The following is a 10,600-nucleotide window of genomic DNA, read 5'->3' as shown; positions in this document are numbered from 1 at the left end:
GTCTTCTTCTCAATGCTGGTATATAATCTCGTTTTAAATGAACACCAAGGCACCAACTGTGATGTACATTAGTACAACAGGGGGAATCTTGTCACAAAAAGTCAAATTTTTTTTTTTTTTTAAATACAAGTGGAAATAATCAAAAACTTTATTGTAGGTGCCAAACTAGAAATTGACATTCGTAACATAACATACCATGAAAATAATTCTCTACGTATTTAATTTAATTTTAATTATATTACGTTTACGTAAAATTGTTTTAGGCTGAACTGTTTTATTCACTGAATGTATAATTAAAATAAGTTAAATTGTAAAGCGGTTTTGAGCAAATTGTAAATGCTTTGTGGTTTTGTGATATAGGCAGAGTGACGTCAGGATGATGCAGGCGGACAGACGCTTCACAGCTTCACTTTGAACACTTCAGTCTACAGATCCTTGAGTCAAACTCATGTGTGTCACCATCAGCGATTTAAGCGATATCATAAAAACAGTAGATGTGATATAGTCCGGTCAGTTTTGGATTACTGTAGGTGTGTTAATCCTGCACTGGGATTCAATCTCGTTGTGTTTGGCTGAAGAAGATGAACGGCTGCAGATGGCAGATTAGGGACTTTCGCGAAAATAATCACGCGTCCAGGTATTGCACTTTTTTATTCCTCTGCTGCTTTTAAATTGAGTTTTGGACAGTTTAAAATCGATTGGTTTCTTTTGTTTTGTCGTAAAACTTGACAGTTCACTAAAAGCGACATTTATTTTGAGTTTACAAATATAAACACGTGAACTCAATTCTGTATTTGTTGACGAAATATGGAAAAGTAGTAAGGTTAAAGCCTAAGGGTAACGTTAGTATAAGTTCATGAAGGTTACTATTGCGAAAGGCAACACTTAAAAACAAGCTGTTCTGATTGCTTAACCTTTTCTTATCAATGCTAACTTAGTTAGTGATAGAAAAACGATTCAAACAATTCAATTTAATGCATGTATAAAACAATATTAATTAAAGTACATCAAGTTCGTTGTGTGCTGTCACATCAAATTTAAAAATCCGATATTTTTATAATTCTACATCCACGTTCTTTAGTCGATTAAAAAGTTATAAAACAAATTGGTTTATTTAAAATTGTAGTAAATCATTGAATAAATACTGGTGTGGTGATTTCCACAGACAGTTTAAACAGACAGAGAGCGCGCGTGCCACAGGACTTCTGACAGACCGACGAGTCCTGACCAGACATTTGATTTACCAATACATGTGGTTAGTTGTTATTTACTTAAACATGTGTTTGGTGATTTTAAAGCATAGATTTTTCTGACTGATCGACTGTATTGATTCATTCGACGTTTGTGTGCTTCTTATCTTACAAGCTGACAGTCGCAGAATTGCCAAATCGCTTTTACCACATCATTAAAGTGAACGTGCGCTGTTTTAAACAATTCTCTCTTCTCCATATGAATTTGTTTGCACTGTTGTTGAACCTACAGTAATATATTATTCATTGGTGTATTTCTCCTTGTCTGAAGCGTCCATTGACAGATAAGTGCTTCCAGTGTTGCAAGACTACTTGTAAAACTGTACCTGCTGTAAAGTATAATGAAACGACTGAAATGAAAAGGGCTATATATTTTTGAAGTATTACAAAACTATAACATGATATAATATAGCCTATTGTACTGTAGCTAGATGTGTATTGTGGCACATAAATAACTAAAAAAAATGTAATAGACTAATCTTAATTATGGTAACACCATTAAACTTATAAATGAAGATATCCCAAAATGCAAAATACAACTGGAACTACAATATATATATTTTTTGAGTGTCCATGGTGCATGGTCTTAAATCGGTGAACCTTTTTTGAAGTTTCAGATAATATAATTTTTTTTAAATTAAAGTTATTTGCAGGTTATTTATTTAAGCAATAACGCACAATCCAAAGCGGAGTCAATGCAACCCCTTCAGCCATGCCTTTTTCACAATACAGCCTTGAGAAACGTATTCCTTTTATAGTTGGTTACCACACAATAGAAACATTAAAGCAAAATAAATATATATAATTATCAACGCAACTCGAATGAAGTAAAATCACTAAAAGCCTTTCTTTTGCAGAAAAATAGTCCCTGTTGCTAAGGGTTCTGTGTAGTGATACACAAAATCATTGGGTGTAGTGGTAATACCTTTATTTTATGATAAATAAAACACAGCTGTTGACCAATCAGGATCAATGACTGAAACTAAACGTTTTATGAAGTAGTTAAGTATTGAAGTATTTATAAAGCATTTTTGCAGTGTCTTGTCATTGTACAGAAAAGTGCAGTGCATATTTGTTTCCCAGTGCTGGTTGTTTGGATGATGCTATATTAGATTGATGTTTAATCGGCCAATAATTCTTCAAATCCTACCCATAATGTACTGCATGTATTACAGTGGCGGCTGGCACTCGATGCAAAGTTCGTTACAACATATGTAGCCAATCATGTGTGTGGTTCGTAATTTCAAAATAGGTATTCTGCGCATTGAGTGATTCTATGTGCATCACGTGTCTTGTGAAAATAAGTGCTTGCTCCAGACGCGTCTAAAGGGTTTATGAAAAAAGAGACGCTCGCGTTTGCCAGATACTCACATAATCTCATGTTTAATCATGTTTATGTTAAAGCAACACTATGTAGTTTCCATGTAAAAATGACTTACAGCTCCCCCATGTGGTTGAAAAGCGCAACAGTGCCTTGTATCAGACATTCTTCTGCAGGCATGGGGAGGGGCGGGGCTGTGTTTCCTACCCTCCACCGCCACTTTCAGAGTGTGCTTGTTAGGGATGCGCATTCGATTAAATTTTTTTAGTCAATCGTCGGGAGAATTAACGATCGACTATTGATTCATCATTAATATTTTTATCATAAAAAATAATTATTTAACTTTTATAATTCAAAAATGTTGAATGCAAAAATACAGCGCGTTTTCCTCCATGAGACCTTTATTACAAGATCAACTTGTGGCAAACAGTTAAACTACATTTAGTTAGACAAACGGAAGATATATGCACTTGAATATGCGGTGCTCTAAAGCAGCGGAACCTGCAGCTGCGAGTCGCATTCTTAAACAGAGACTTAATTTGTTCCAAAAAATCATGACCTCTTCATGATTATTTTTTTGAAATCAAAACGGAAGGTCACAGATAACGGAGTATGGTTTCAAATATTGCACCCTGGTGGTAAAATGTTGAATTTCTGACACACAGTGAAATTCATTTAACTGCTTCAAGACACATGCTACGCTAGGCAACGCAACCTGCATTAGATAAAAAAGTATTCGATAAATCAATAACATATTAACGTCGTCGACTAAATTCTTAACGATCAATTATCGATCGTCGATTAATCATGCCCATCCCTAGTGCTTGTAGCAGCTAGGAGGCTGCTCTGGTTGCAGCAACAGTACAATTTGTCCAGTTAAAAGTTGTTCTATCACTGAAATAATTTTAGAGACATTATTTAAAGGTAAAAAAAACTACATAGTGTTGCTTTAAGGGAGTGTCTTGCGTGTATTTTGTGAACGTGAGCGTCTCTTTTATCACAGTGTTTCCCATACATAGGCTCTACTTGGGCGGTGCGCCCAGGTAAATTGCGACCCGCCCAGGAAAAAAAAATCTCTTTACGAATTTCCGTATTTTCTGAACTCGACTGGATGAACCGTGTTTTGTTGAGAGAGAGAGAGAGAGAGAGAGAGAGAGAGAGAGAGAGAGAGAGAGAGAGGTGTTGAGAGAGAGAGAGAGAGAGAAAGAGAGAGAGAGAGAGAGAGAGAGAGAGAGAGAGAGGTGGGGGTCGGGTGACCGTGAAGATGATGTACGTGTCATAAACTCATCATCCAGCGCGGCAAACTGGATCAACTGCAGCACATACGGAGCAGCCAGGGAACTACACTGCGACCAAAATGGTCGCATATGCTTATGTGCATATGTGTTTATAGCATCCAAGTTGGCTTTATTTTGCGTGCAAGCACGTTGTGTCTCTCCCGTTGAGTGTCCGTTCACGTGCTCTCTGTTTCTCAATGAATTTGGGTGCGACGCGAGGCAACCTCAGTGTCACATAGTATCCTTTCATGTTTCTGAACTTGAGCAGAGTTTTACCATTAGAGTTCTTCTTTCACTGAGGACGCGGGACCCGTACAGTTCTGGGTTAATATTTTAAATGGTCAGTCGGGTCCGGGTCGGTCCTAGTTCATTACTTCGGGTACCAAGTCTGATTAATATTGTGTGTAAAACCCGAGTCCATCGGAGAACGGCCGCGAGCGCTACCGCGCTAAAGCTCGTGTGCTGTTTCAGACCACGCGCCGCTTCATTTTCTTTATCCCATTTTTTAATAATCTTACTATTAATAGACCATATCTTTACTGAAATCTAAACAGTTTGCACAGAGATTGTAGCAAAAAGCAGTGCTAATACTGAACGAGCAAAGCTCTAGCTGACTCAGGATATAAAAAACGCAAAGCTGTAATGTAAAGTCTGTCATCGGGACAGCAAGTAGACTTTTAAATCTGAAATAATTAGTGGATTAAGCTTTTTTAATCGGCAAAAGAGAAATGGAAAGCAGAAGCAGTAAAAGTGCCTATCTAATAGAAATTATTACCATTATAACATCAGTCACATTTATAATCTATAGACCTGCACTGTCTATTAATAGGCTATATACATAGTATTGTATATATTGAGTTTGATAAAAGGGGTCATCAAATTACTTCATATATCAGTGCAAAAACATTAAGTGTTTTCGTGGTGCTTTGATAAACAGTGTCAGCTTTGTTCATGGCAAAGAAAGTTTGGGGTGGTTAGATTAATGAACTATAATGTGAAATTAATATTAATGTTTAATAAATCAAAGTATTGTGTTGTGTCACACATTATTAGTTCTTTGTCACATGTAGACCATTTTTTGTCAGTGGATAATAATGATTGCCCTTTTCACCAGCTACCACCACAAGTAAATTTCAGATCTATGGGAAACTGTATCATAAACGGTTTTGACGTGTGTGCAGCAGGCACTTATTTTGACAAAACACGTGATGCACATGGTTCACATGACACAACAAACACATATTTTGAAAACACAAGCAACACACATGGCACTCCGAACACTTATTTTGAATTTGCACCCCTCGGAAGAGCAGTCATGAGCTGCCACTGATGTATTAAAATACCCACCATCATACCCAAATTCAAACTACTCTTCACACACTGTAGCCTTTACAATCATAACAATAAAAAGTAAGCATTTACCCTTCTCATTGCCAAATTTTTGTAATGTGTTACATAAACATTATATTTTACATTATATCATACTGCTGTATACTGCCTACCTTGGTTCATCACTGACTGCTTCAGTAGATACCAAAAAAACAGCAATTTCATGGTATCTACAATAACCTCTGAATTATGAGAAGTGTACACATGTTAACATAGTTTTGCAATGCAAATATATAACCCATCGAGTCTGTTTTACTGCTTGAATAGAACTGAAGTGACCGTGAACCATCTAATGCATTCAAACATTTACAGGATTTTTTTCTGCAAGACACAGCATCACATGGTGTTGTGCCATCAGGGCAGAACTGTCACAAATAAACAGTTGTGCTATTTAGAAAAGGTATAAACCTCAAGCCATGATCCACATGAATTAGTTCCTGTAATTTAATAGGATGATCACAGTGTGCGGCACAATTGACTATTTCAAAACAACTCGTTTTTATTGTCTTATACTTGTTTTTGTTGTTTTATTCAAATCGTGTCACATCACATACCCTGAGGGGTGCAAGCCTTTCTGCTGTGAATAAAGCCTATAACAGACACTAAGGACAAGTTATATCTTGCATATGCATCAGCATCACGTTAATAATGTAATGATGACGATTTGTGTAACTGGGGCCATGTCAGTTGTTTTGTTTGAGGCGAAAAATAAACAATCATGAATGTCTTCACATGCCCTTGAACCAGCATACACAGGAAAATCCCCAGTGTTAAATTAACTCTACCAGTGTTAAATCAACACTATTTGGTGTTTATATAATCCACACCAAGATCGGTGTTAAAAAAGACTGGTGTTAAAAATATAACTCTGAATCAGTGTTAAAGTTAATGAGATAATGATGTGATGATTAAGACATTAATGGTGAACACCTGCTGGTCATTCAAATCAATTACATTTTGGACATTTTCCTGTCTCTACATTTTTATTTTGATGGCTCGTTTTCTGGAGGAAATAATACTAAAATAATGAATAAAGACAAATTATTAAATGCAATAGATTAATACTGTTGGGTTATGCCTCCAAAAGCTGCAATCTTTCACGTTTGCCTCTCTATCAGCATCTCTGTTTAAAAAATTAAAATGATAACATGCAGAGTAAATTTCTAAATGGATAAGTTTAACTTCTAAACAGCTGTCAGAACAAAATACAAGTGCTCAACTCTTCCAGTATCCTTTTTGTGTAAAGGATCATCATTTCTGTGTAAAGCACTTTGAATGACCTCTGTGTATGAAATGTGCTATACAAATAAACTTGCCTTGCCTTGCCTTGCCTATCCACACGCGTGATTTAGTAGACAAATCTTCTTTCTGACGTGATGTCTCACAAGTCAAATAGACATTTATCACAAAATGTATCACATTAAATCTTAAGTTTGTGTTTGTTATGAGTTCATTTGAAGTCACCATTACTGTGATTAGTGTTTCATTTAGTTAGGCATTTGTCCCTTGGCCTTCACTGATCTAACTCTCATCTTTTAGCAATAGCAACAATGTTATAGTAAGACCACTTGTTCATTGCTTCATGTAGAAGGAGGCCCTTCCAGACCTTCTCAGATTGTTTATTTTTATTATATTCTAATCTACAAATCATTGAAACATTTGATCACAAATTAATTAAGAAGAAACAGGCATGGAAAAAAGCTCTATGCACATGACGTTGTATTGAATAAGACTGCCGTCATGCTTTACTGCTTTTTTGTTGTTGTTGTTGTTGTTGTTTGCTTAAGAGAGACTTCATGATTTCTGATACAAATCTCAACAATGGTTAATTGTTAATGTTAAGAAAGTTGCAAAATTGTTGTCATGTTGCAATGCATGATGGGATTTATGAATGAGTTTTCTACAATCCTGGTACCCAGCATGCATTGCAGCATGACGTTTTGTTGTTGATTGTCACCATGATTGTGTTTTATAGGCTGATTGTTGATGTCTCAGTGTGTCTGTGTAACACCACAGATTAGATTTGGGTAAACAATATTTAACTCTTCAGGGTGTGTGGACTTTTACAGCACTGTTGGATTTCATGGGAGCTTCACAGGGTTGGCGGGACATAAATTAAACACTTATACTCAGTGATTACTTTTCAAATGATATCATTAAATCCCAATACTTACACTTTCATGATAATTAACATAGTAACAGTTAAAGACTTTCACTATGAGACATTTCTCTTATCTTCCTCTGCTTTAACAGATGTGTTTTATAAACACACTGCCACAATGAGCAAAAGAAAACTAACACTAATCTTCAAGACCCAAGTACCCAACTAAAGGAAACACTAATCGGCACAATGGTGACTAATTTTATTCACCAGATTTACAGCAGTTCTTTAGAAGTTAAACCTATCATCCATGTAACTCTGCAAGTTGTAATTTTAGTTTTCAAACAGAGATGATGATAGTGTTCATTAAACTCTATGCATTTTATCTATTGCATTTAATATTTTGGCTTTCTTCCTCATTTTAGTATTACTTTCTCCAGAAAAGGAGTCAACAAAATAAACATTTTAAGACAGGAACAATTCCAAAATTTTGTTGATTTGACACGGAATGACCAGCAGGTGTTCACTATTAATGACTCAATCACTTCATTATCTTATTAACTTTAACACTGATTTAGTGTTTTTTTAACACCAATCTTGGTGTGGATTATATAAACACCGAGCAGTGTTAATTTAACACTGGGGATTTTGCTGTGTAGAGTAGGCACTGGAGCCTTTTTCATTTATTTCTTGGCTTTGCCTTAAATAAGTGCAAAAATATAAAACAATTTATACTGTGGTACTGCTTAACCCACATGGAAAGAACCTATATGTGGATATATGTGCATATATGAAACCTATATGCAGCTTATATGCACATATATGCTGCATATATACAGCATATATGCGCATATATGAAACATATATGCAGCTAATATGCACATATATGCAGCACATATACAGCATATATGCAGCACATATACAGCATATATGCACATATATACAGCATATATGCACATATATGAAACCTATATGTAGCTAATATGCACATATATGCTGCACATATACAGCATATATGCCCATATATGATAATATATATGCTGCATATATGCAAAATTGAGGTGCATATATGTGCATATACAGGCCATAAATTATGTGAATTATTAAATAAAGTTATGATGTCTGCACATTTAAAACATTTACAAGATCTGTCTAGGACATGTATAACAAAATGGTTTAATTTAACAGCTACTGTTCAGTGTTATTTCACAGCAACAGTAGCGCAGATGGTAGAGTGAGTTGTCTAATGATCGGAAGGTTGGGTGTTCGAATCCCAGCAGTGGTGTGTGGGATTGCATTTTTTTTGGTGATCGGAAGGTTGGAGGTTTGAATCCTGGCTCCTGCAGGTGCAGACTGTCATTGGTTGGACCTTTATTTATGTTTAATTTATTAGCAGCTACAGATTTTAATAATTTTACCAATATATAGGTTAACATATATTTGCATATATGTACATATATGTACATATAATATAGGAAAACGGCCAATTTTATATATGTCACATATATGTAAAACCTATATCAAAACCTATATTGAAACATATATGTTTATATATGTTTTTTCCATGTGGGAACAGATAACGTTTACCTTTCATCTAGGCTCTTAATTATTGAAGTACAATCATCTCTTGAAATCTCTAAAGGTAAATACTGTAAAGCAGGTCATATCAGATCAGATAACGTGTTACACAGGAGTTTTACAGTGTGTCAATAAACAGATTTGATGTTTTGTTCAACTTTGGAGTAATTGGCTTGTGATGTTTCCTATACACAGAATATGACCATTTGAGCAGAATTAAAGGGGCTCCGGTCAGCATTTTGGGAGCAGAAAACAATCTGCAGATACTGATATTTGCTGCAAAAAAATAAAATAAATTCCAGTGAAATATTGCAGTCATAGTCTCGAGCCATAAATACACAATTTTTTTTTGAAATGAAAGGATCTGTTGTCTCCCGCATAGTGGTCCATGTCCTTGCATTTTATGAGTGAGTTTAATTTAACCGAACAGATGTGTGTTTCATATTCACCTTCTTCCACATACAAGCGTTTTCTAAAGTTATTTGTTATCAAAACTTAAGTTCTTCATGGGTTGAGTGAAATGAACTGGGTATGAATGTTTAATATACTGTATGTCAAAGTACTGATCAATGAGACGAGGAGATATGTACAGTACGCAGAACGACGAAACATAAGTCCTGAAATATGAACTTGATTTTTTGTCCCAGGTACACATTATAAACATGCATTCAACGTTGCGATACATTAGATAAGCAAATTGTTCATATACTATAAAACTTTTCTTAGTATAGTTGTGTCCAAAATCATGTAATTCGACAGTACATTAGTGAATTACATTAAGTACCTACCGGTTCTTTATTAAAGGAAAACACCACCGTTTTTCAATACTTTACTATGTTCTTACCTCAACTTAGACTAATTAATACATACCCATCTTTTTTCAATGCGTGCACTTAATCTTTGTACAACGCGTTGTGAATGTGTTAGCATTTAGCCTAGCCCCATTCATTCCTTAGGATCCAAACAGAGATGCATTTAGAAGCCACCAAACACTTCCATGTTTTCCCTATTTAAAGAGTGTTACATGAGTAGTTGCACAAGTAAGTATGGTGGCACAAAATAAAACATGAGGATAAGTGGATAAAAATGAGAACTATATTGTATGGCGGTAGAGCAGAATGAATAGGTATGTATTCATTGGTCTAGGTTGAGGTAAGAACATAGTAAAATATTGATAAAATGGTGGTGTTTTTCTTTTGAAACAGTACATTCTATATCAGTGTTCTTCACATCCAACCCTGGAGGGCCAGTGCCCTGCAGAGTTTAGCTCCAACCTTAATCAAACACACCTGAGCAATCTAATCAATGTCTTCGTGATCACTAGAAAATCACAGTTAGGTGTGTTTGATTAAAGTTGGGGCTAAACTCTGCAGGGCACCGGCTCTCCAGGGTTGGATGTGAAGAACACTGTTCTTTATGGTGGTGTGGTTGCATTTCATACATGCTGCATCATGTACACATTGTCATGTGACCCAGTATGTCCTTAAAAGGGATAGTTCAGCCAAAAATGATATTAAACCCATGATTTACTCACCCCAAAGCCATCCGAGATGGATATGTCCATCATTTTCAGACAAACACATGTTCAGTTATTTTAGAAAATGTTTTAGATATTTCAGTTAATCAAATGTAAAGTTATGGGGTCCACTCCTTCAAGTCTCAAAAATGTGCATCCATCTTTCAC

The 10,600-nt window shown here is 35.5% G+C and overlaps 1 protein-coding gene across 5 annotated transcripts in view; it reads left to right on the top strand.

Moving 5' to 3' along the window:
- The first annotated feature begins 379 nt into the window (after positions 1 to 379).
- gcgra (glucagon receptor a) overlaps positions 380 to 10,600 on the top strand; it is a 98,833-nt gene continuing 88,612 nt past the window's right edge. For 2 of the 5 annotated variants that reach the window (XM_065263214.2, XM_065263213.2), the window contains exon 1: positions 380 to 637. The gene's annotated coding sequence lies outside the window, so the exon portion shown is untranslated. Of the gene's footprint in view, positions 638 to 1,181; positions 1,256 to 10,600 lie in introns of those variants that run through there. The other 3 variants (XM_065263209.2, XM_065263212.2, XM_065263210.2) reach the window with 3 other exon arrangements.

Source organism: Paramisgurnus dabryanus, chromosome 3 (assembly GCF_030506205.2).
Source record: "Paramisgurnus dabryanus chromosome 3, PD_genome_1.1, whole genome shotgun sequence".
Taxonomy (NCBI): Eukaryota; Metazoa; Chordata; class Actinopteri; order Cypriniformes; family Cobitidae; genus Paramisgurnus; species Paramisgurnus dabryanus.
The sequence above is the reverse complement of the archived record's forward strand: the minus strand, read 5'-3'. Positions and strand labels throughout refer to the sequence as shown.